Source organism: Ranitomeya imitator, chromosome 9 (genome assembly GCF_032444005.1).
Source record: "Ranitomeya imitator isolate aRanImi1 chromosome 9, aRanImi1.pri, whole genome shotgun sequence".
In the NCBI taxonomy this organism is placed as follows: Eukaryota; Metazoa; Chordata; class Amphibia; order Anura; family Dendrobatidae; genus Ranitomeya; species Ranitomeya imitator.
Genome location: NC_091290.1, coordinates 105,536,154 through 105,562,102, shown reverse-complemented (window position 1 = coordinate 105,562,102; position 25,949 = coordinate 105,536,154). Strand labels below are relative to the sequence as shown.

At 44.2% G+C, this 25,949-nt stretch overlaps 1 protein-coding gene across 1 annotated transcript in view; it reads left to right on the top strand.

The window, feature by feature from the left end:
- Nucleotides 1–25,949, top strand: part of HSD11B2 (hydroxysteroid 11-beta dehydrogenase 2) — a 48,199-nt gene that overhangs the window by 1,251 nt on the left and 20,999 nt on the right. The window lies entirely within an intron of this gene.

Below are 25,949 nucleotides of genomic sequence, written 5' to 3'. Positions count from 1 at the left end.
GACTTTCTTTTGGACGGTTACAGATGTACCTATAAGTGTCAGTGACTGATCCCACCATATGTGATTGTTAGCTTTTACTTTTCTACGAATGTGGACTTTGATATGCGTCTTTGTATCTGTTGGCAAAAAGTCACACATTGCATATACCGTAATTTTATTTTGAAATGGTCTTAAAAAAAAATCTTTATAGCTACCATCATTTCACAGTATTTTGCATATGCTATTTATTAGATCCCAGACCTGGTGAGGCCGGTGTACTTGCTGTGAAAATCCATTTAAGTTCTGCTTAAATTGCCATGAGTAATAACTATGCATGATATATAGTGAATGGAGACTCTTGCTTAGATTTGTTGCCAGCTTTGGACCTAAAGGCGTAAAAAAAAATTTGCACAAACTTTGGGCTGTCTGTATGCGACGGCATATAAACTTGGCATGTGGCGGTAGACCACCCCATCTAACGACCCACCTAGTCTTTATGTATGTGCCAAGGCTAAACCAAATTGGGGGTCGTACATTTTGACTCCAAAAGTTGCTGTTTATGTCCAAAAAATGGCACCGAGCCCCTGATAAAACTCCAAATTGTTAGTAATCCCTTTTGCATCACTTGGCTTTTACAAGCTCTGTTATCCGCACAGTTAATGCAGTCTGTAGTCATAAATCAGCTGAGAGGAGCTCAGGAAAGACCGATGAGTTACAGACGCCCGTCACACCCCAGAGTGGCTTCTGTTAACTCATTCTGCACCAGCTCAGCGCAGCCCCGCAGGTCTAGGAGGCAACAGGTGCAACAGTGTTCACTGCAACTGACCTTCAAAAATTGTATTTTTAACCCAAAATGCATGTAATTTAGTAAGAAAAACATGGTCTCCAAAGGTGGGCAACAGGTGTGTTTTGTTTGTTTTTTCGAAAAGGTAGAAGTCTATTGTATTAAGTGGTGTCAGGGCAATTTGCCGAATTCAGTCTGTGCCACCTGGAAGGTGTGAGCTTCTGCTGTTATGCAGGGTCTGGTGGCGGGCAGCGTCTTTCCCTTCCTCTTTTTGTATGTGGAAAGAGGGTCAGGGTTAGATCCTTAGCTAAATTAGTTCCTTCCATCTTTCACTCTAAGGCTACTTTCACACTTGCGTCGGTACGGGCCCGTCGCTATGCGTCGGGCCGACGCACGTTGTGAAATAAATGAACAACGGGGGCAGCGGATGCAGTTTTTCAACGCATCCGCTGCCCCATTGTAATGTCCAGGGAGGAGGGGGCGGGGTTTCGGCCGCGCATGCGCGGTCGAAAATGGCAGACACGACGCACAAAACAACGTTACATGTAACGGGGTTTTGTGCCGACGGTCCGCCAAAACACGGCGCATCTGTCGCGCGATGGATGCGACGTGTGGCCATACGTCGCTAATGCAAGTCTACGGAGAAAAAAACGCATCCTGCGGGCAACTTTGCAGGATGCGGTTTTTCCCCAAAACGACACATTGCGACTTACGTCACACAACGCAAGTGTGAAAGTAGCCTAACTGTGGAATAAGCTTAAAGGGGTTATCCAGGAATAATATAAATATTTATCGTTCTTCAGTTCAATATAGTAAAAAATTATATATAATATTTATTATTATTCCGAAGAACGATCAGGCAGGTAGTTGCTATATACCTGCCTGTTGTGTCCAATGCCAATCATTGGTGGCAAAGAGCAGTCAGTCTGCTCCTGCTGGCGTCATATTGACTGGCATGACTGCCGACATCATGTTGATTTCCAGATGTTGCCTTGCTGCCTCTCTGGAGAGCCGGCTGTCAATCAGCATGGAGCCGGCTGTCAATCAGCATGACGCCGGCTGTCAATCAGCATGACGCCGGCTGTCAATCAGCATGACGCCGGCTGTCAATCAGCATGACGCCGGCTGTCAATCAGCATGACGCCGGCTGTCAATCAGCATGACGCCGGCTGTCAATCAGCATGACGCCGGCTGTCAATCAGCATGACGCCGGCTGTCAATCAGCATGACTAATCAAGCAGCTCGTTAAAGGAAGAGCTCTTCTATGGATGTGGAGCAGCTGAATCTCCTGCAGGAGCGGAAGGTTAGTGGTCTAAGCTGGAGCCAGGTAGGGCAGGCAGGTAGGTGCCTTTTGTTAGCAAATATATATTGAAATGGCCCTGTACGGTAGGTCCTGGGCTGAAGGTTAAAAATATTACATGCTGATTATCTATAATCTGTAGTTGCCACTGGGGGAGTAACACTTCTATTTCATGTAGAGCATTATGTACCCAGCTCCCTCTAGTGGCTGCTGAATGCTACTAACATGTTGCCTGTGTCTAGTCAGGAGGTTGGGGCTTGATTTCAGAAGGAGCTGGGAGCTTTAAACAATATGACGGTTTAGTAGAGAACTTTGAACCTATTTAAAGGTAAACCTTTCACTTAAAATTACACTGACTTCCTAATCTTGAAAACAACAACCCTGTCCCAGCATTATTAGGCAAAGCTGGCCACGTTGTGCCTCATAACCAGGAGTCGGCAAGTAAGTTTATAACAACCCCCTCTTATAAGGTCTGAGGCGCAAGTGCATCATACATGGAATTAAACTTATAACCTTCTTGGATAAATGGCATTGGAACAATGTAGCTAATTTGCTGATGTTTTGTAAGTATATCATTTTTAGAGGTTCCAAAATCTGCCTATATAGGATGATTCTACGCCTGCTCAAAAATCATTCTACTCATTCATTGGGTGATCAGCGTCTACTTACACTGAAAGATTGTAAAATGAACATTCTTAAAGGGGTTTTGCTATGTATTCTGCATGATGTAGGGACTGAGTCCCTGATTCCAGTGATGTTGTTTATGGGGCTGATTGCCGTCATTTTGCCACAATCCCTTCTTCCTTTGCTGCAGATCTAGCAGTGCTCTGAATGCTGAGCAGTGTTTAGCCCCACCCACACTGCTAATTGGCTGCCTTTTATTCATGCAGTGTACACAAAGCAGCCAATCAGTGGTGTGGGCGGAGTTAAACAGAGCAGTTGATGAGGAGGCACAAGATGCCTACAGTAGTTCTGCAGCGATAATCTCCTGCGGATTAACCACTGACTTTGATACAAAACAGTATCTATTAAATAACATATCGCTGAAATCGGGATCTCCGCCTCTACATCATGCTACTCTCAGATTACATAGCAAAAATTGGTGACAGATTCCCTTTAAGAATGTTTGTTCACAATCCTCTCTCAGTGATAACCGTTTGGTCCCATTCATGTCACTAGGCGTTATGAAAACTGCTTAACATGACTGCATTCAGTTGTTTCCATAGTCTTGGCCACCTGTATCTATCGCATAGAGAGATTCCTAACTCATCCATGACTTGAATGGCTGACATAACTATACCCCTTTTTGTATGTTAAACTGGTGACTCTATGGTAAAGGAAGATCTGAATACAGTGCAGTTTAACTTTTTTTAATTTATATTATTTGTAATTGTAGAGATATTGGCCTCTAAACCTCTAAACTATCAGCCACGCAATATGCTAATTTTCGTTTCAATAAAGCAGGTGTTGGCAGAGACTTTTCTTCAGGGGAGTTTACTTTTTCCCCTGTATGCCACTGCCCAATCATAAAAAGGAAGTGTCGGTGGGGGATAGGAAACAGATTTTTCAGTGAAATGTGGAAAGAATGACTTGTGTAACTTTATCACACCCAGGCCTCCTCCATCCTGGTGCTTTTTAACTTTCTCAAGCTGTGTGAGGAGAGCTGTGCTTTAATGTAATTACATACAATGATCTAGATCTATGAGGGGTATTGGGTAACAATGCCTCAGTACCTGGGAAATATCCAGAGTATTGTAGGTGAAAAATAATGCTCGTATGATCATATTCATCACTGCTCCCCACTGCAGCTCTCCTCTCCGGGCATTAAAATTACATTCATAAAGTAAAGACAAGACCGGATCGGGGGAGGAGAGCTGCAGTGATAACTATCATAAGAGCAGCATCTGTAACACAATACTCTGGATCTATGCCAGGTATGTGACAAATGTTGCTTGCATAATCCTCTTCATAACTGCCCCTCTCTGCAGCTCTCCTCTCCCGGTACTGTCATATGTGTCATTTAACAGTCTGGAGAAGAGGGTTGCAGTGGTGATGATCATGTGAGCAGAATTTGTTGCATACAGCACTGTGGATCTTTCCCAGATATTAGAGGATTATTTCCCAATACCTTGGATAGACCAAGTGTTGTATGTAATTACATAATAGCAAAGTCCTGGCGCAGTGCTGACCATTAATGCCAGGAGTAAGGAGTGTGAGGTTGCACAAATCCGTATTGCTAGATTACACTGAGAAAGCCTCCTGATATTCTCTAGGGGTGTTTGCCAAATCATAAGAGTTGAGCAGAGTTAGGAGGAGATTTAAATTAAAAAAAAAAACCTCTCGAAACTTTGAAGTCAGAATTTCAGCAATGGAAGGAACAAAATGAAGGCAAACTCTTATTTTGCTCCTTGCTTGCAGCTGCATGAAATGTATATGAACACCTGATAACATGACCCTTAATGGCTGAATTTTGATATTTGTTATTCATAACTAATTGCGTAGACATCCGGTATAGTTATACTGATTGGACCATATCCAGGAAGCATTGCTCCCTTTAAAGGTAACCCATTCAATGTGTAGTACATTGTAAGACGATCATGTCCACATATGTTTCAGATTATGGATTTACATTTCACTAAAAAAAAATATTCAATGAATGAAGTGGGGTATAGATCTGACCAATAATGTACAATCTTAGCAGTATTTCCTACGAGAAATACAAAACGCCTTGGCAGGAAATGCAGTCACTGATGGCACACAAGGCCTGCCAATGAATTCTCCATTTTCAGAGCTGTGTGCATTAGACTATGACTGATGACATGTCTGGTTCTGTAGGTGAGCATTTCGCTTCAGACCAATGGTTATATATGTGTCGGTAAAATGCTTCTATCTCCAGTCCATATTGTTTGGCTCAGAGAATAGCCAAGACTGGATGTACTCAGTGCTGGGGCCGTGGTTGGACTAGGAGGCACGATGGCAGTTGTCTTGTAGTGATTATCTCCTGCTGATAAAACACTGATTTGTATTAAAGCAGCAAAACCTCCTAGTAAGTGACATGTGCCTGTAATTTGCCCCTACATCATGCTGCTCCATAGCAAAAACCTGGTGACAGATTCCCTTTTTATCCACTTATTATACTGAAACGGTCTGGATGGCAGTTTGTCACTAGAAAATGGTGTTTAAAGCAATTCTATGGCCTCATCCGAACTGAGGCAGCTGTAGTTCTGATAATATAATGTTTTGTTTGCTGCAGCTCTGCTAGTCCTCTCAGTGAGCTAGGTCTAACTCCACTTTTGGCAGTTTTCTGCCTATGCACAATGTAGCAGACAACTGTCAATCTGTAATGGAGGGCAGGAATAACCAGAGCTCGTGAATATGAAGATGTGGTACGATCAGACCATGTCCCAGTACGGTCAGGCACAGCCATAACACAGTACTGGTGACAGATTTTCTTTAATATGTAACTTTTAAAAGGTGAGGAAACTGACCATCCATAGTTTGGAAACGTGGTATAGCTTTTCTTACTCAGTAATTTAAAAAGGATTACCCTCTTTAGTAGATCCACAGGAGTTTGCTCGCCTGACTCTGAAACTTCTAGTGACCTACATAGTCCTAGCTGCATGGCCACCTAAAGCTCCATGTGACTGCAGCCAGTGGTCTCCTTCTGCAGAACGAGGTCCCAGAGGTCCTGCTCTTCTGCCAGATGTGTTGGAAGTGGTTCAAAGAGCAGAAATATGATCACAACCCTTTTGTAAAAAAAAAAAAGTTTGGCATAAAAATGTTTCCATGCAAATGCATGAGTGTCGAAAGACCTATAAGAAAAAGTGACCTGAACCTGCCAGTGATGCGTTCATCGGCCATCACTTTATTTGCCCCTTATGAGCTACATGTATCCATATAACAGATGAATTCAAGTCGTCTGGTTTTAATTGTCCGAGGCAATATTCCAACATCAACGCAGTAACTCTTACATAACTGTTACCTCTCACTGGACTATCACTTTTTTTTTTCTTTTTTTTTTGTAACTGGCAGTGAAACAAAAAGCGAAATTAACTCTATCCTAAAATGTGGAACAGCTCGCTGGCTGCAAGGCTGGACTAAAATTAGAGAGCCAAGACCTTTTTATGTTTCCCAATGGAATAGTGCGGAAAGTGAGAGATCTGGCTGTGAAATGAGAACCCACAATCTGTACAGACTGGGCCAAATGTATTACTTGATTTCACTGCACCCTGCTCCGTGCAATGCTTTATTTCTTTTTTTTCTGGAGACTGCACCCCCTCATCTATATAAATATTTTGAAAACTTTTTTTAATTTATTTTACTCTTAACATTTAGTTATATACTGACTATCGGTCTACACACAACTCGCAAATTTTTCTGAATTTAACAGCCAAGCCAACCTTTCTGTGCAACAGTATATCAGAAGAAAAAATATGGCACTCACCCCTAGAAATGCTGTGATGAAGTCCTTAATTTGCTACAAACAGCAATCGGGTACACATGGAGAGGCGGCAGGACGTGAACAGGAGAGGGTGCGGGGAATCGGTAAGGACTACGGCCGTTTCGCGCAAAGCGCGAAACGGGTCCAGGTGACCTGGACCCGTTGAAGCGCTTTGCACGAAACGGCCGTAGTCCTTACCGGTTCCCCGCACCCTCTCCTGTTCACGTCCTGCCGCCTCTCCATGTGTACCTGATTGCTGTTTGTAGCAAATAAAGGACTTCATCACAGCATTTCTAGGGGTGAGTGCCATATATTTTTTTTTTTTTCTTCTGATATACCGTCAGTGAAGTCTTTGGTCCTCTGTGGATTGTTCTGTGAGCACCACCCTGAGCTGTTTTCTCTGGATAGTGTTGCAGCCGACGCTGCCGCCGCTCATCCACACACCTGTGAAAAGTTGTGGTTCTAGTGCCGCACGGCTACCATTCTTTGGTTTGGTTCTGGTTACTTTCTGTACAACAGTTGCACTAAAGTCTCTATGCTGTACCAGTCATTGCACTGGTTACCCATCCAGTAGAAAACACAATTTAAGCTTGTCACTTTCACTCAAACTGCTCTTTATAGTGCTGCACCCTCTTGTATCTGTCTACTACTCTATCCATACTCTGTCCTACCAATGATTAAACCTCCTCCATAATCTGAACCTCTTTTCTTATGCTGCACCAGTTCTTTAGAAAACTCTTCCCCCAATCGGGTTAATTTCCAACATTCTAAGTTATAAGCATGCCTTTACGCTATATCATTTTAATCAGGCCTATCCTGTCTCCTATTATCATTCTTCTTCATTTTCCACCCTTTGAAAATGTATTTTTTTTTTATTATTTTTTTTGGTCTTATACAGCATGGGCTGTAAATCAAATTCGTTGCAAAGGTTGTTGCTCTACATGGCAGACAGCCACCATAGTATTCTATTAACTTGAAATTCTTACTTTGTCGTGTATAGTACAGTGTTGGAACACAAAGGTTACATTTCTAATATCAATGTTAATTGCATGTAAGCAGTTTGATGGTCGATCTGGGCCGACTGCCAACTAAAGTCTTAAGCGTTGTTTAGTCACATTGTAGGATGTTGGTTAATATTTCTCTAAATCCTGCCTCTGTACTTTTGGATTACAGCTTTCTGACAACCTATTTAAAATGCTTGCCCAATAAACCATGCATATCTACTATCTTATATCCAAACTGGTGTTCCTTATGTGAGTAAAAGAGGTACTGAGCATGTGCAACTGGGGTGGTCGCACTTGCTCCTTGTCATAGGACTTTTGGAGACCACATAGTACCTCGTCAACCATATGCGCCAGTTTTGGCTACTATGGACAACTGCTACATTTAGTCTTTTTATAAATTGGATTCCCCAAAAAAGGGTAGCTAAAAGTTGAGCAAACCCAGGAGATTGTGTATGGGGCCACACAACTCTGCCCCCCCCCCCCTTCCCAACTATTGATTTGGGAAAAGATAAGGATCCTGCTGTTGAACCTTCAATAGCTGATCTTTTTGTATGGCAGCCGTTCTTTCACAGAGAGCAAGGTAATACAAAGCTGACAGTTATCTTTTGTCTTTACGTGCCTTTAAGGGGGAATTCTCAAATTTGGAGGTTATCCCCTAACACTGGGGGCCTGACTGCAAGGTTCCCCACTGATCCACCAAGAATTTGGGGTCTGAAGAGCCATGTGTGAATGGAGTGGAAGTTGGTTATTCATACTGCCATTTATTCCTGTCACAACTCAGTTAGGTGTCTCAGAACCAGGGTCTCTCTCTTTGTCGCTAATGCTAGGGGCACCCTAGCTCTCCCTGCTCCCTGGATTACTTATGATGGTGAAGACACCGGGGCCATGTACCTTGACTTAGATCCTGAACCACACCCTTAGTCCAGAGGCGTAGCTAGAGCTTTTGCCGCCCGGGGCTGATCCCGAGTTTGGCGCCCCCCCAGCTCAATACAGACAAAGGTTACCAAAAATGGTTTTCCTGTTTTGTAGAACTTAAACTGGGCCTAATGGTGTCACCCCCACATGCCACACCTGTGACTTAATACCACCACACCATGACCAGGCCACATAGTGACCGAATAATACTACATACAAGGGACAAATACCACCGCACCATTTCCAGACCACATATTACCACCACAGTGACTGAATACTACAATACTGATCAGTAATAAAAAAAACCCACAATACTATCACCATAAGTGCCAGTATTCACAGGAGATCTATACTTAGTATGCAGTGTCTGTGTAGAGGTAATACAGAGATCACTGGTGACATTATACACAGGACCTCTATATAGTATACAGTGTATAGTGTCAGTGTATAGGTAACACTGACTCACCAGTGACGTCTCTAGGTGAAGTCCTTCATCTTTCATCCAGCACAGACCGCCATCATTCCTTCCAGCCAGGACTCGTTTCTGCAGGAAATAACACAGTTATCTCGAGCTCCGCTTGCAGAACACATTACTTAATTTTTCACAACTTCTACATTACACCACATGAAGAAAAAAAGGTGATATAGTGTCACTCTGCACAGTAACAGGACCGCCCCCCCATTTAAAACAGTATACTCAAAAAATAAAATAAATACATCACTGCAGTAATAATATCCCTTAATTATCCCCTATGGTAATAATATTCCCCACCCTGGCCCCGTTTATCTCATTCCTGGCTCCAGCCATATGTTGTCGTATCCTGCCCTCATGAGTATCCATTCTACCCCATATGATCTCCCCATCCTGCCCCACCAGCCTCCATCGTATCCGTCCTGCCCCATGATCCAATCCTGCCCCGTGTCTCCAATCATGCCCCGTATCTACATTCTGCCCATGCCTCAAGTCCTGCCCCCAGTGTGTCCAGCATATTACCCCCATGTTGTCCAGCAATCTGCCCCAGTGTGTCCAGCATATTACCCCCATGTTGTCCAGCAATCTGCCCCAGTGTGTCCAGCATATTACCCCCAGTGTGTCCAGCAATCTGCCCCAGTATGTCCAGCATATTACCCCCAGTGTGTCCAGCAATCTGCCCTCAGTGTGTCCAGCAATCTGCCCCAGTGTCCAGCCTTTCCCCAGTGTGTCCAGCAGTCTGCCCCAGTGTGTCCAGCATATTACCCCGAGTGTCCAGCATTGCCCCAGTGTGTCCAGTATATTACCCCCAGTGTGTCCAGCAATCTGCCCCAGTGTCCAGCATTGCCCCAGTGTGTCCAGCAATCTGCCCCAGTGTCTCCAGTATTGCCCCAGTGTGTCCAGCAATCTGCCCCATGGTCTCCTGTATTGCCCCAGTGTGTCCAGCATTCTGCCCCATGGTCTCCAGTATTGCCCCGGTGTGTCCAGCAATCTGCCCCATGGTCTCCAGTATTGCCCCAGTATGTCCAGAAATCTGCCCCAGGGTCTCCAGTATTGCCCCAGTGTGTCCAGCAATCTGCCCCAGGGTCTCCAGTATTGCCCCAGTGTGTCCAGCAATCTGCCCCATGGTTTCCTGTATTGCCCCAGTGTGTCCAGCATTCTGCCCCATGGTCTCCAGTATTGCCCCGGTGTGTCCAGCAATCTGCCCCATGGTCTCCAGTATTGCCCCAGTATGTCCAGAAGTCTGCCCCAGGGTCTCCAGCATTGCCTCAATGTGTCCTGAAATCTGCCCCATGGTCTCCAGTATTCAGTGTGTCCAGCATTCTGCCCCATAGTCTCCTGTACTGCCCCAGTGTGTCCAGCATTCTGCCCCATGGTCTCCAGTATTGCCCCAGTGTGTCCAGCAATCTGCCCCATGGTCTCCAGTATTGCCCCAGTGTGTCCAGCAATCTGCCCCATGGTCTCCAGTATTGCCCCAGTGTGTCCAGCATTCTGCCCCATGGTCTCCAGTATTGCCCCAGTGTGTCCAGCATTCTGCCCCATGGTCTCCAGTATTGCCCCAGTGTGTCCAGCATTCTGCCCCATGGTCTCCAGTATTGCCCCAGTGTGACCAGCAATCTGCCCCATAGTCTCCTGTATTGCCCCAGTGTCTCCTGTATTGCCCCAGTGTGTCCAGCAATCTGCCCCATGGTCTCCAGTATTGCCCCAGTGTGTCCAGCATTCTGCCCCATGGTCTCCAGTATTGCCCCAGTGTGTCCAGCATTCTGCCCCATGGTCTCCAGTATTGCCACAGTGTGTCCAGCATTCTGCCCCATGGTCTCCAGTATTGCCCCAGTGTGACCAGCAATCTGCCCCATGGTCTCCAGTATTGCCCCAGTGTGTCCAGCATTCTGCCCCATGGTCTCCAGTATTGCCCCAGTGTGTCCAGCATTCTGCCCCATGGTCTCCAGTATTGCCCCAGTGTGTCCAGCATTCTGCCCCATGGTCTCCAGTATTGCCACAGTGTGTCCAGCATTCTGCCCCATGGTCTCCAGTATTGCCCCAGTGTGACCAGCAATCTGCCCCATAGTCTCCTGTATTGCCCCAGTGTCTCCTGTATTGCCCCAGTGTGTCCAGCAATCTGCCCCATGGTCTCCTGTATTGCCCCAGTGTGTCCAGCATTCTGCCCCATGGTCTCCAGTACTGCCCCAGTGTGTCCAGCAATCTGCCCCATGGTCTCCAGTATTGCCCCAGTGTGTCCAGCATTGCCCCAGCCCAAGACAGTCAGACATAAAGAAAAAAAAAAAAAGTAAAATCCTCACCTCTCCCGTTCCCAGCGCAGGTCCGGTGCAGTCAGCGTCTCTCCGGCTCTGCGACGCTCAGGACAGAGAGGCAGAGCGGCGCGCACAGTAGTGACGTCATCGCGCCCTCTGCTCTGAGACGTCGCAGAGTCAGAGGACGCTGTAGCTGCCGGCGCCGCAGGAACCAGGAGAGGTGAGTATAGAGCAGGGGGCGGGGGCGGGGGCGGGACCCGGGGGTGGGGGGAGCTGGCCCTGGTCGTGGCGGCGGACGGCGCCGCCCGAAGATTTAAAGGGGCGTCTTTTTTTTTTTTTTTTCCATCTTCTTCTCCTGCAGCGCCGGCCGCCCCCAGCATTGTGCCGCCCGGGGCGGACCGCCCCCCCCGCACCCCCCTTCCTACGCCACTGCCTTAGTCTGTACCCTTCCTCCATCCAGGGAAGAGGGGAGTAGAAGTGTATTGTAATACACCAACCAGGCTAACAAATCAATACATCAAGGATAATGGAAAAAACATGCAACTATACTCACACAGACCACATAGGAATGCACCAGGGAGTGAAGGATGGAGTTAAACCAAAGAAGGAGATGAAAGGGAATTATCACACACTCAAAACATAGCAACAATCACAGATAAATCCTTCAAACACCTTCTACAATAATAACCACCAACAACCTCCAGCCATGCAGCAAAAGCTAGCTCTGGAAATGAGTGCTAACCAAAACTCAGTTTCTATATGAGATGGGAGTGGTTAACAGTGAACAGCCGAGAGCCTTAATGCAGGAAAGCTTGCAGGAGCTCTCTACTGAGCAGATTAACCCCTGCACTGATAAAAGAAATCCGCACCATTTAATATGAAAGTGAAGTGCTTCTAATCAGTGCAGTAGTAGGAAAAATCAGATGCTACGGTTTTCTGGCTCTTCTGTTGCGGTAAACCCGTTGACAATTCCTATGGAAGTGCTAAAGACCAGCTGAGAGCAGTTCTTGCTTATTTCTGGTAATCCATTTACATAGGACCAGTGGGGGTTAGACCCCCACAAACCAAATGTTATCCTTTATCCAACGGATGGACGCTATGTCTCCAACTTGAATGTCCATTTAGAAGGACAGAGTTTCATGAATAAATATTGTTGAGGACCACACTGGTATTTAGGGATATTTACAGACCTCATGTCCAGCCTCATTTGATTGACGCTCAGGATGCATCTAAAGCTTGCAAGAGCTTGGCTACTCCCTCATCTATATGCATGAGATGTGTACTGATTATATCATGTACAGTATTTTATAATATCTGCAGTGTACTCCATTTGGTTTGTTTGCAGGGATCCTACAAAGGAGGACATGTTTTGAAGACTGACTACTTGGACCACAAGCTCAATTTATTATCAGGGCCCTCTATTGTCTAAACAATTTTAATGTTGCTTGCCTTGAGTTGAGGGTGGACAACTTTTGAACGTTCACTTCAGTACATTTTAAAGTGTGGATATCATGAAAAATGTGTTTGTGTTCTATTCATAGATCTTTCTGGGGCAATTCAAAAGGCACAGTACTTCTGAGTCATTCTTGAGTAAATTCTTATTTATGTAATTTTGCTAGAGGTTATAATAACCTATCTGATGAATGCAGGTATGACTCAGGTCCCCGAGTGTTAACATGGGGATACATTATTACAATATTTCATGGTCTGTGGAGGCTTATACAGGTATTGGAAGCAGTCAATAATTATTTTTTTTGCCAAAATTTTGGCCAAGAGATGTACACTTTTTATGGATGCAGTGAAAGCTGCAAGAAATCTATCATGAAACCTTCTGATATACAGCAAGTGAAATAAATATTGAACATGTCACCAATTGTCTAAGTAACTATATTTCTAAAGGTGCTATTGACATGAAATTCTCACCAGATGTCAGTAGCAACCCATGCAATCCATACAGGCAACAAAGAAATCAAACCATAGATGGCGATAAATTATGTGGAATTGTGGAAACTGAGCAAGAGAAACTGGAAAGACAATAAGAAAAATAGTCTTATCCGAGAAGAAGCAGAGACACAGTGCAGTTATGCTCACCAGATATGGTTGTGACTTCACAACCCTGTACAAGCTTAGAATAAGGTGGCTGCAAATCCACGATGTTGAACGAGTGAAACTGGAGAAGAGTGTGTTAAAATTTGCGGCTCCAGTGCTGAGCAGGTTTAGGCCTGTCCCACACTTCCAGATAATTCCGGTACCGGAAAAATCGGTACCGGAGTTGTCCGTGTGCTCACGTGGCACATCAGTGTGGCACACGTGCGGCAGCCGTGTGCCGTCCATGTGCTAACTGGTTACCACACGCACCGTGCAGGAGACAGCGCTAGAGTTAAGCGCTGTCCCCTGCTTTGGGTGCTGAATCCAGAATTCATTCCTTTTTCCCAGCAGCGTTCGCTGGAGAAGGAATGAAAAATATTTTTTTTTTTTTTATTTTTTTGTTTTTAAATAAAGTTACCTCCTATGGGAGGTGGAGCCGCATATTCATCACTGTAATGTGCGGCACCACGTGACCACTCATACAGGAAGAGCTGCGACGCTGAGAGGATGGAAGCGCCGAGGAAGCTGGGTAAGTATTTTAATGCCAGCGGGCGGGCGCACAGGAGGTGGGAGGGGGGCAATTACCGGGAACTTTATTTAAAAAAAAAAAAAAAAAAAAAATTTAAAAATGATTTTTCATTCCTTCTCTCCAGCGAACGCTGCTGGAGAGAAGAAATGAATGGGGCTTCAGCACCACAAGCTGGGGGGCAGCGCTTACAGTAGCGCTGTCTCCTGCACGGCACACGGACTGCACACGGACAGCATCCGTGTGCGGTATGTGTTTTACACGGACCCATTGACTTTAATGGGTCCGAGTGATCCGTGCGTTCCCACAAACACTGACATGTCTCCGTGTTTTTCAAACGGACAAACGGTCCGTGAAAACACGCTGACATGTGCAGAGACACATTGATTTTAATGTGTCTACGTGAGTCAGTGTCTCCGGTACGTGAAGAAACTGTCACCTCACGTACTGGAGACACTGACGGGTGAAACCGACCTTATTGGGTAACTCGTTTTGGAGTTATACTTGTTCATTGGGCCAAACCACAAATTGGTTGTTTCCTTCTATAAACTATGAGCTTTTGTTCCTTCCATAAATTTTCTATTGGATTCAGGTTACGTGATTGGCTGGGCCATTCTATCAGCTTTATTTCCTTTTTTCTCTAAAATCAAATGAGTTTCCTTGGCTGTATGTTTGGAATCATTGTCTTGATGAAATGTCCTTCTTGGTTCCATCTTCATCCTGTTACATGGCGGCAGATTTTTATAAAAAATGTCTTGGTACATTTGTCCATTCATCCTTCCTTCCATTGCATAAAGTTTGACAGTGCCGGATGCTCAGGGCTGCCACTAAAAATTTCGGGGCCCCATAGTGGCAACATTTTCGGGGCCCCTTGAGACTCTGCCCAGGCTCCACCCCAGCCCCACCTCCAGGCTCCACCCCTCGAACTGTCCACAGTCTCACCGCTCTCTTGGAAAAACTCCACTTCTCACCTATCACACATTAACAGTTCCCATCACCAGATCACATACATAGCCGGCAGCTTTTGTTTTGGCCAAAAGATTTTTTAAGCCGCCACCATAACACGGTAGACACTTTTGGCCGGGCCCTACTCTACTGTAACCTATTAAATATTTGTTAAAATATGCAATACAATTTAGGTATATTTTTATTTTTTTAATTTTTAAAATGACCAATAATATCACATACAAGGAACAAATACCGCTACACCATGACCAGATGACATATTACCACCACAGTGATCGAATAATATCACATACAAGGAACAAATACCGCAACACCATGTCCAGACCACATATTACCACCACATAGTGACTGAATACTACAATTCTGATCAGTAATTAAAAAAAAAAGCACCATACTATCACCATAAATGCCATTATACACAGGAGATCTGTACTTAGTATGCAGTGTCTGTGTACAGAATACAGTGATCACTAGTGAAATTATACACAGGAGCTCTGTATACAGTATACAGTATATAGTGTCAGTGTATAGGTAACACACTGACTCACCAGTGACGTCTCTAGGTGAAGTCCTTCATCTTTCATCCAGCACAGACCGCCATCATTTCATCCAGCCAGGACTTCTCTCTGCAGGAAATAACAGTTATCTTGAGCTCCGCTTGAAGAAGACATTACTTAATTTTTCCCAACTTCTACATTACACCACATGAAGAAAAAGAGGCGACATAGTGTCACTCTACACAGTAACAGGACCGCCCCCCCCATTTAAAACCATGTCCTCAAAAAATAAAATAAATACATCACTGCAGTATTAATATCCCTAAATTAGCCCCTATGGTAATAATATTCCCCATCCTGGCCACCGTGTGTCTCATTCCTGGCGTCAGCCACATGATCTCCCCATCCTGCCCCATATGATCGCCCCATGTGATCTCTCCATCCTGCCCCATCTGTCTCCATCATATCCATCCTGCCCCATGATCCTGCACGATCTGTCTCCAATTCTGCCCCCAGTGTCTCCAATCATGCCCCATGTCTCCATTCTGCCCCCTATGTCTCCAACCATGCCCCCATGTCTGCAATCCTGACACTTGTCTCCAATCATGCCCCCTGTGTCTCCATTCTGCCCCATCTGTCTCCAATCATGCCCCCTGTGTCTCCATTCTGACCCGTGTCTCGCATTCTGCCCCAATTTCCAGCATTCTGCCCCCGGGTCTGTCTGCCCCTGTGTCCAGCATACTGCCCCTGTCACTGTGTCCAGCATACTGCCCCTGTCACTGTGTCCAGCATACTGCCCCTGTCACTGTGTCCAGCATACTGCCCCTGTCACTGTGTCCAGCATACTGCCCCTGTCACTGTGTCCATAGCATTCTGCCCCTGTCACTGTGTCCATAGCATTCTGCCCCTGTCACTGTGTCCATAGCATTCTGCCCCTGTCACTGTGTCCATAGCATTCTGCCCCTGTCACTGTGTCCATAGCATTCTGCCCCTGTCACTGTGTCCATAGCATTCTGCCCCACTGTGTCCATAGCATTCTGCCCCCAAACCCCCGCCCCCCGGGATCGCTGCTCTCAAAGAAAAAAAAACAAGAGTTCTTACCTGGCCATGCTCCTGCGCCGGGCGCCGCTACCTCCAGGCTCCACGCAGACGCACTCGCCGGGCCCGGCGGCTGATAGTGACATCAGACGCCGGCGAGTGCGCACTGCGGCCCTATTCAGCTGCCAGCCTCAGACTGGCTGGCGGCTGTTAACTATTGACGTGCGTGCGTGGGCCCGTACGTCAATAGCGTGCCACAGCGCCTGTAGGGGGGGCCCAGTGAGCAGATGAGATGGGACCCGATGCGGGCCCCCTCTGCTCACCGGGCCCCATACGCCCGTCACGGCTGTAATGCCCTGATGGCGGCCCTGCGTATGCTGATGTCAGCCCCACACCATGAAGTTCCCACATCCAGACTTCACTGTTGGTATGGTGTTTCTGGAGTGATATGCATTGCCTTCTGACCTCTAAACATGGTGTGTATTATGGCATCCGAAGATTTCAATTTTGGTCTCTAACCAGACTTTATTCTCCCAATATTTTAGATTTGTTTAAATGTTGTTGGGCAAATGTTAAACGTGCGTGTACATTTTGTTCAGTAACGGAGTCTTGCATGGTGAGCGTGCATACAGGCCATGGAGGTCGAGTGCATTACTTAGTTTTCTTTGAAACAATTGTACCTGCTTATTCCAGGTCATTCAATAGCTCCCCACAGGTGGTTCTTGGCTGTTGGACAACTTTTCTGATAATTCTTTTCTCTCCTGTCTGAAATTGTGCGAACACACACACACACACACACACACACACACACACACACACACACACACACACACACACACACACACACACACACACACACACACACACACACACACCTACACACACACCTATCTTGGTGGACGACAATGGAGAGGAACAACTTAAGATTTCACAATTCAAACAGTATAAATTCACTATCTTTGACATACAGTTCAAAGTTTGGGCACACCTTCTCATTTAATGATTTTTCTGTATTTTCATGACTATGTAAATTCACACTGAAGGTATCAAAACTATGAATTAACACATGTGGAATTATATACTTAACAAAAAAGTGTGAAACAACTGAAATTATGTTCATATTCTAGATTCTTCAAAGTAGCCACCTTTTGCTTTGACTGCTTTGCACACTCTTGGCATTCTCTTCATGAGCTTCAAGAGGAAGTCACCGGGAATGGTCTTCCAACAATCTTGAAGGAGTTCCCAGAGATGCTTAGCAGTTGTTTGCCCTTTTGCCTTCACTCTGCGGTCCAGCTCACCCCAAACCATCTCGATTGGGGTCATCTGGCGTAGCACCCCATCACTCTCCTTCTTGGTCAAATAGCCCTTACACAACCTGGAGGTGTGTTTGGGGTCATTGTCCTGTTGAAAAATAAATGATGGTCCAACTAAACGCAAATTGGATGGAATAGCATGCCGCTGCAAGATGCTGTGGTAGCCATGCTGGTTCAGTATGAATTCAATTTTGAATAAATCCCCAACAGTGTCACCAGCAAAGCACCCCCACACCTTCACACCTCCCCCTCCACGCTTCATGGTAGGAACCTGGAGCCCATCCGTTCACCTTTTCTGCGTCGCACAAAGACACGGTAGTTAGAACCAAAGATCTCAAATTTGGACTCATCAGACCAAATCACAGATTTCCACTGGTCTAATGTCCATTCCTTGTGTTCTTTAGCCCAAACAAGTCTCTTCTGCTTGTTGCTTGTCCTTAGCAGTGGTTTCCTAGCAGCTATATTACCATGAAGGCCTGCTACACAAAGTCTCCTCTTAACAGTTGTTGTAGAGATGTGTGTGCTGCTAGAACTGTGTGGCATTGACCTGGTCTCTATTCTGAGCTGCTGTTAACCTGCGATTTCTGAGGCTTGTGACTCAGATAAACTTATCCTCAGAAGCAGATGTGCCTCTTGGTCTTCCTTTCCTGGGGCGCTCCTCATGTGAGACAGTTTCTTTGTAGCGCTTGATGGTTTTTGCAACTGCACTTGGGGACACTTTCAAAGTTTGCCCAATTTTTTGGACTGACAGACCTTCATTTCTTAAAGTAATGATGGCCACTCATTTTTCTTTACTTAGCTGCTTTTTTTCTTGCCATAATACAAATTCTAACAGTCTATTCAGTAGGACTATCAGCTGTGTATCCACCAGACTTCTGCACAACACAACTGATGGTCCCTACCCCATTTATAAGGCAAGAAATCCCACTTATTAAACCTGACAGGGCACACCTGTGAAGTGAAAACCATTTCCGGTGACTACCTCTTGAAGCTCATCAAGAGAATGCCAAGAGTGTGCAAAGCAGTCATCAAAGCAAAAGGTGGCTACTTTGAAGAACCTAGAATAGAAGACATATTTTCAGTTGTTTGTCACTTTTTTGTTAAGGACATAATTCCACATGTGTTAATTCATAGTTTTGATGCCTTCAGTGTGAATTTACAATTTTCATAGTCATGAAAATACAGAAAAATCTTTAAATGAGAATGTGTCCAAACTTTTGGTCTGTACTGTACATGTACGTCAATGTAGTGTCCCTGCCTTTGATGTGGGTCCACATCTTTCCCTGCACGTGATAACTGATTAAATCAGTCATCAAGTGCCTATAACAGCAGAGGGTGGAGCTCCTTGTTTGCATATATCATTTATATGCATTTATTTCCTTGCTCTGACCTGTGGTTAACCATTTGTTTGCTTTAAGCATAGCAAATTTTTCTCTGCTAATACTGGTGGTGGTAACACTGCAATGATGTTTCAACAGTCTGTAATCTTTTCTTCAAGCAGCTATCCAGTTTGCCTATTCATCATTTTTGCTCCAGAACTGGTTTTATAAGTAAATATTTTTTATATAGTTACCAAAGTGGTCATGTCAGAAGAAATAGCAGCTTTTCTTCAGGAGAACTGGTATTTCTTGCAGTTTTACAGTAATTGCGCCATGTAATTAGCACTGTAATCACTGTATGAATTAAAACATGGCATCAGTCTTGTCTCCAACTATATAGAACTGCGTATTCTCCATGTAGTGGCAGCTCTTGTTGATTACAGTACTGACCTTCTCGTTGCTCTTTTGGTACACCCTGATTGTTCTAGTCTATTGTCTTCCATGTTACTGTTGAGATCCTCCTGATGTCAGCATAACATGACAGTGCGGGATAATTTTAGCTAACGTGCCGTAACAAAGTTGTAGAAGTGTCTGAAAGCGCAGAGTGTAAATACAGATTCAGTCGGGAATGGTACGATGGCTCGCCGCCAATCTGCTGTGTTTGTTGATCGTTCTTGGCTCGTTTCCAAGGGGTATTCTGTCTAGGAACTGGCTGTGAGAATCTAATTGCTGCTGCGCACAGATCCAAGAATACACTTCTATATTACAGAAGTCTATTACCCTCAGTGCCGAAAGCCCTGGCCCTTCATTCCTTTACCAATAACTGCAGGTAGTGTAAGACAGTATTGAATCAGTAATACCAAATATTGATGCTATAGCTAGATTGCATTTTGCAGTCCATATACAAATATATCAATTATTTATAGTTATTGTCAATAGAAAATTGGAGCTGAAAAAAATGGGGATTTGACACCTAAAGATGACCTAATCTATCTGAATTCTAAAAGCGAGAAAGTGCAAAAGCACACCCACGCAGCATTCATTACCAGAACCACCACAACGCACATCAAAATGAATGCTGATACTGGTACATCCAGACTTTCCTTGTAACCGGACATGGCACACTCGGCTCTTCCACCTTTGTAACACCAGTGATAGGCATGACAGGATGCTCGGAACTGAACTGCGGTCACCTCAGTAACTTTTTCTCATGGTGCTGAGGTCACCACAGTTCAGCCTGGCTGGGAACATAGCCTCAGTGACCAGCGGTAACCTCGATGATGTCACTGATGCTGCGCTCGTAGCAGCTCATTCACCAGTGGTTCTCAACCTGGGTGGTTGCATCTTGGTACCATCCAGGTTGAAGACTATTAATCCCCAGACATGGATTAAGCCATGGAACAGAACATCAGCTAGGTGAGGGATATTGTTTTTGTTTAATTACAGGAGACAAGGGCTTCAATTGAATGGGCATTAGGTGAGTGTAACTGGTTGTTAATTTTTAAATAAAAATGGAAACCTGTTTTATTTCTTATAAAGAACTTTATACTTGCGGTGTCTTTATTTACCATGAAACTATAGGATTACTAATGAATAGGTGTCTTATAGATGCCTCTCCATTACTAAGCTGTGGGCTTGATGTCACCTGACAATACAAAGTGACATCAACCCCACAAATATGAACCTCACTTGGTCCTGATACAGGGCAAGTGGGAAGAGCTGGGCCAAGAGCATGTAATAGATGTGCCTTTTCTGGGCAGCTGCGGGCTGCTATTTTTAGGCTGGGGAGGGCCAATATCCATGGACCATTACCAGCCTGAGAATACCAACCCCCAGAGGTCTGCTTTAGCAAAGTTGGTTGTCAACAATGGGGGGGTAGGGGAAGAGGTTAGGGGGACTGCATACTCCCATCAGCAGATGCCTGCTCTCGCTGTTATCAGTTGAATATAACTCTCAACATTCTCCCCTACTAGCACTGGGGAGAAAATAGTGGAAAATATGGTCTTATCCGAAAAACATTAGGGTATTTATATCAAATTATGCTAACCTGATCCATAGAAGTATGTGTTTTGTTTTTTGTGTTGTTGTTTTTTTTAGGTTGCAATGTTCAGCTTCTGCGGATCTACAGGTTAGGATATATTCTTGCCTGAAGAAGGAGCCACTGTGCTCTGAAAGCTTGCAAACATATTATTTCCTCGTTGGCCAATAAAGGTATCACTCCTAGAATACTTTTGTCATCATTGGGCAGAAAAATATTCACAGCTAATATTTAAAATCTCTGACCTACAAAACATCTTGTCTAATCTTGTACTCCTTGTTAAGACTGGAGATGACGGACGAGAATTCCGGTATTGCTTAATGGCAGACTAGAATATAGCAATTAGATGGAATTAATTTCTTATACATAATGTACTATGTACATGCTAATTACAACACATTAAAATAAATCCGATCTTTACCCTCATTAACCTGCCATCATGACGAGTACAGAATGTCTTGCGGAACTGAGTACGAGTCGCACTGAGCTGTATTACCAGCTTTAGTGGTTCTTAACCCCATTACCACTGTCGCTTATGAACAGCCCGAATGTCCATGCAGTTGATATCACATGGCATCCCTAAAGTCCCCATACACAATAAAGAACCGTTGCCTGTACATCTAATAGGTATGAGGGTATTTGGATTATTTTGGGAGGAAGAAGTATAAGGCTTGTTACATGTCAACTCTTCCTACCTTTGTTCTCCCAGGAGATACTAGAAGCCTCCACAAGAGATATCTGGCAGCAGACTCTAGGAATATCGTGCATGTCGGCCTGGACCAAACATACGTATGCATAGAGACCATATGGCCATCTATCAGCTGACACATGTATTCAATCAATAGCTACTTGAGGTTTTAGGCACCTATATTTTTTTTTTTTAGTTTCCTCGATAAAAGAATGCGTCCTGCAAACAGGTTATTTTCATCTTGACACATTCTATCTAATGTAAAGTATGTCACCTCTATTGTCCCCATGTGTCATCTGGCGCCAAAAAAATGCAAAATATATATCTTTTTGCTACACTATTCTGCTGAGTTTGCCACTTATTTCTACTGTATTGTAAGTGGGGATGCGGGAGTAAACGTTTCAATCCTGAAATTGTGTAGGTCTTCATCTACTATGAGCTCATCTTACCTGCTTGGGGTGGAGTTCACAACTTCTTTTGTCATCGGGAACGGAGGGTTGCCCGATCTTAATTGTCATGCCAAGAGAACGCTCTGTACTGCAGTTGTTTGGGCAATATCACATGTCCTGTGTCAGAGCGCTCTGCCAACCTTTTACCTCCGCTGGATGGTTCAGTTAATGAGTTGGCAGTTGCTCATTTGAGGCTTTACATTATTGCAAACTGACTGATTTAAGAAAAAATAAAGCTGGGTGACTTGGTGGAGAAATTGACTCTGTATTTAACTTGCTCAACAGAGTTGTATCAAGATTGATGCATTCATTACACTTGTAAGACGTCATTCATATGCACTTGCTGTGTATGTATATATAATTTGTGTTTTATGAAAAAAAAAAATTACTGATCAGCTTAATTACTATTAATATGTTGATAGATCAGACTTCTACAAACACGGCAGCACCACGTGTGTGTTATTAGCTACAACCAGGTCTCTAGTCCAGCTGTTTGAGACAGATGCCGGCCTTCTATTACAGCCGGCATTTGGAGGGAGCACCTGAGCCCCAGAGACATGGGGTCACATCCATCGGGGGTGCACAGTTACATCCATATGTGCAAAGGGGTTAAACAAGTGTCTATTTTGTTTTTATATGGGCAATCGGCACACATATTTATGGGAAGAGATGGACCTTAATGAGATCCGTCACCAGGATTATCTATCCCTATCCCACATAGTATGGGCAGAAACCTTGATTCAGTGCTGGCTCACTTACTGCACTTTCTGCTGTAGTTCTAATAAAATCACTAGTTTTTCTGCTGCAGCTCTGCTAGTGCTCTCAATGATGGGCTCCTGATATGTAATCCTTGATACTACTAAGCTTCGGCTATACTGACACCCCCCAACACTGACGCTTGCTAATGTGTTCTACAAGCGGAGTTCGAGATAACTGTGTTATTTCCTGCAGAGACGAGTCCTGGCTGGATGAAGTGATGGCAGTCTGTGCTGGATGAAAGATGAAGGACTTCACCTAGAGACGTCACTGGTGAGTCAGTGTTACCTATACACTGACACTATACACTGTATACTATATAATGAACTGAAGGGTAAATTGACTAGCTCAATGGATGTTTGACAGGTTATAGTTTCACACAGCAACTATTTTTTGGGAATAATCTGGTTCAGATATATGATGACCCCCGTCACATTACCGGGGGGCCCACAGTGTCTGAACAGCCTGGGGCCCTGGCTACCCTTAATCCACCCCTGGCTGTTGCTGTCCAGCGTGGGCTCCAATTCAACTTTTTGATCTACTGGAACATGCTCATGACTAGCCTTATAGGAAATCAAATAAGAAAGACTAATGTCTTCAAAGGACCCAAGGGAGTCTGATGGATAAATCAAGATAACAAAGTGCTATCAGGCTTGTAAAACGCACCCTAAAAAGTGAAAGTGAAAACCATGCAAAGTTCATTCTTAATACTTTCTACTTAAGAGAACATGACAACAGCATTCCGCTTTAGAAGTTGGTATGGCCTTCACGTCTTCCTGATAAACTGATGCACCATTCCATATTATTGATGTACTCCGCAGCATATCTGGGGTCATAGCCTAAATTTCTTGCTGTATGTTCTCTCTGTCTGCCTGTAATTGTGGCTTGATGCAGTGCACCTGACCCTTTAAATGGCCCCAGAGTAGAAAAAAAAATCTGATATTAAATCTGGTGATCTTGCAGATTGCTGTCAATTTTCTAGATGAAGTATGCAGATTGTCAGGTGCCCAAAAACCATGTCTTGTGAATTGCCATAGCCTTCATCAGTGTACCACGTATAGTCAAATGTTTTCTTTTTCAGCAAATAAGATCTGGGCCACTGACCATAACCTTCTTTTCTCTAGATTTAGTCCATTTCAGTTTCTGAATGATGGGGAGTTTGTACAGGCAAATACAACCTTTCTTGGCCTCTAGTTGACATGTGGCATTCAATATGCCTGTCTCCTGGGAAAGCCTGTGCAACGATTTATATGGAAGTGCCAGAAGTTGCTGTTTCCCATCTAGAATTGTTGCCTTAGACCTTTTCGGACATCCTTCATCATGCCTATTCAGTAATGTTCCTGATTATTCGCCAATGGCAGAATACACTGTTTGGACTGCTGATTTTCATCTCCAAACCTATTTAGAAACTCACTTTGGCATCTGTTTAAGGACTCCGTTTTCCGATAAGAAGTTTTTTTTTTTGTTGTTTTTTGTTACAATGAAAGCATGCTCCTCCAACTGTATGTGTACATTGTTAACACATGAAGGCATTCGGCAGGAGTGAAATGCAAATGCCACACAAACTCAGGATGAGCAGAAAGGTGATCAGCAAGTGCATCGTGTAGTGGAGATGACCGGTGGGGCAACAAGTTGGTGACACCAGTAGGTTCAAGAATGCTTCTTGTGGTGGTCGTTAAGATTCATTGGACTCTTTTCAACGTACATGTGGTCAAATTTCAGTAGAGTGAACCAATCTTTTAGAATTTACAGCAATTTTTCCTGGTAAAGTAGCAAGGGAATCACCCTGTAGTATGTATGGGGTTTTCTGGACTCTTCTCCAAGGATGGTCTTTACAGCCCATCTGTTGAGGGGGGAAAAGACAAAGCAGAACAGTCAGGTCAGAGGTGTAGGTATGGTTCAGGATGGTTGAAACTTCAAAGTGGGCCCCTAATCAGGTAACCCTGATTGCGTCCATGATGGTTCACCCTAATTTATGTAGGAGAACCTCAGAAGATGACCATATAGTGGTAGGTACCAGTCCTACAGAACATGTAAGATTACAGTGCAGTTAGATGTTGACTTACAGCTGATGTTATTTCTGATGGCATTGTTCACGTTTGCAACTGGCCTAGACCAACATGACCACTTCTTCCATTCCAGCCACAACTCTGCTGCAGAGGTTACACCAAAGACTTGTATGACTTCTCACATTTCCAGCCTGGTCCCCAGCTATTCGCAACCTGCACAAACTCCTCATCCTGCTCTCACCCCAATACTGAGCTGCTGTTGCTGTATGTGTCCCTATTATTGCACCAACTGTGTGGTACTGTGCCTTTATAGATGGTAAAAAAAACTCTAGAATATACACTTCTCAAAAAACATAAAGGGAGCACTAAAACAGCATCTAACTCCAAGTAAATCAAACTTTTATTAAATCAAACTGTCCATTTAGGAAGCAACACTGATTGACCATCAATTTCACATGCTGTTGTGCAAATGGAATAGACAACAGATGGAAATTATTGGCAATTATCAAGACACACAATAAAGGGGTGGTTCTGCAGGTGGGGACCACAGACCACAATGTAAATGTGTCCTGCACGTGCCACACAGCACAGGTCAGTTATTAATCTTTACCTATGTTATGATGAAGCTTATTAAATTAGCTTCACAACCCTAACCATAAACTTACGTCATCTTGTAGAACACAACAGTGTACTTTTCAGACTGTACGGGAATAATTATTTTCAACTCTACAATTCTCTTTACTTCCCCTTCATAAGCCCGTCCTTGAATTTAAAGAGAACCAATCTCCCTTTTTAATATTTTTTTTTTTTTACTTTCAATTAATTTTTTCCCTTTTTAGTCAAGTTTTACCTGATCAATGAACGAACAGTTTATAATTGAACTTACCATAAGTTTGTAATGACTTTATTTTAATAGTAATGTTTTTGTTTCTTTGTTTTAGTCAGGGGAAAAAATGTTACTACTGATGCATTTCGGGCAATCTTTTGGCTTTGGTCAAGTAAAAGTTGCTTGAAACGTGTCCGTAGTAAAATGTATACTTTTATGAATCGGCAAAATCTGTAATTTTTTCCATGGATACGCACTGTTCTGACAGCTTGTGATCAATGCATGTAAA